The sequence below is a fragment of the Acyrthosiphon pisum genome, chromosome X, assembly GCF_005508785.2.
Source record: "Acyrthosiphon pisum isolate AL4f chromosome X, pea_aphid_22Mar2018_4r6ur, whole genome shotgun sequence".
NCBI lineage: Eukaryota > Metazoa > Arthropoda > Insecta > Hemiptera > Aphididae > Acyrthosiphon > Acyrthosiphon pisum.
This window is the reverse complement of record NC_042493.1, coordinates 19,643,953-19,644,844: the sequence shown is the minus strand read 5'-3', so window position 1 is coordinate 19,644,844 and position 892 is coordinate 19,643,953.

Sequence of the window (892 nt, the reverse complement as noted above, 5' to 3'; positions counted from 1 at the left end):
AGCATAGCTTCTTCCCTTTTTTCCAACTTGTCAAGACTATTAATTATGTATAAATGAATAATTAGAAATAATCAAAATGGGTCTAATAATCTAATACTTATTTACTAACCGATCGTTGAGGTGCATTGCATTTTCTTTTGCTGATTTCAACTGTTCGTTTTTTAATTCCTCAAATTTTGTAACCCAAGAAGGTGTTTTATTGCTAATTTTATTTAATAATGATTTTTGTATCAACCCAGACGTAGGAGGTTCTTCCATTACGCGTTGAGAAGGTTCGTGAATTGAAAATTCCAATGATTCAGGAATTAAACTTATTGAAGGTTCGAGCAGTGGCCTTGCAGATGATTCATGCAATAGATCTATAAAAGTTGTATTAATAAATTATAAAATATAATATAAGGATGTAAACTACAAGAAAAAACATTTTACATTTAGTTTTAGGTTAATAAAACTGTTAATTTTAACCTAACATTAAGTATATACATATATTTTATTACTAAAATTATTAATTAACCTCTGGGTGGAGAAACTGTTTGTCTCACTGTTGGAGATATGGAATTTTCCATAGAATCGTAATACTGTTATTTGATATTACCACTTCCCGATACCTTGGACGCATCTCTTACTTGACGAAAACGTGTTAGTAAACGTCGCCACTTTTCATCTCACTGCCTTTCACTGAAGTTGTGATTTTTTCCCTTCATTTCATTAGAAATTAGTAACCACAGTTCCATTTTTTTTCCCTTTTTTTCTTATATTTTTGAAATTGCTCATTATACGTTGATCTGAGTGCAATCAACAGTTTCGTAGCTGCTGGTGTCCATGGGCCTAAAAAAAAAAGTATGCTTCATATTTTTTATCAAATTTAGTTTATGAAACAATTTCAAATGTA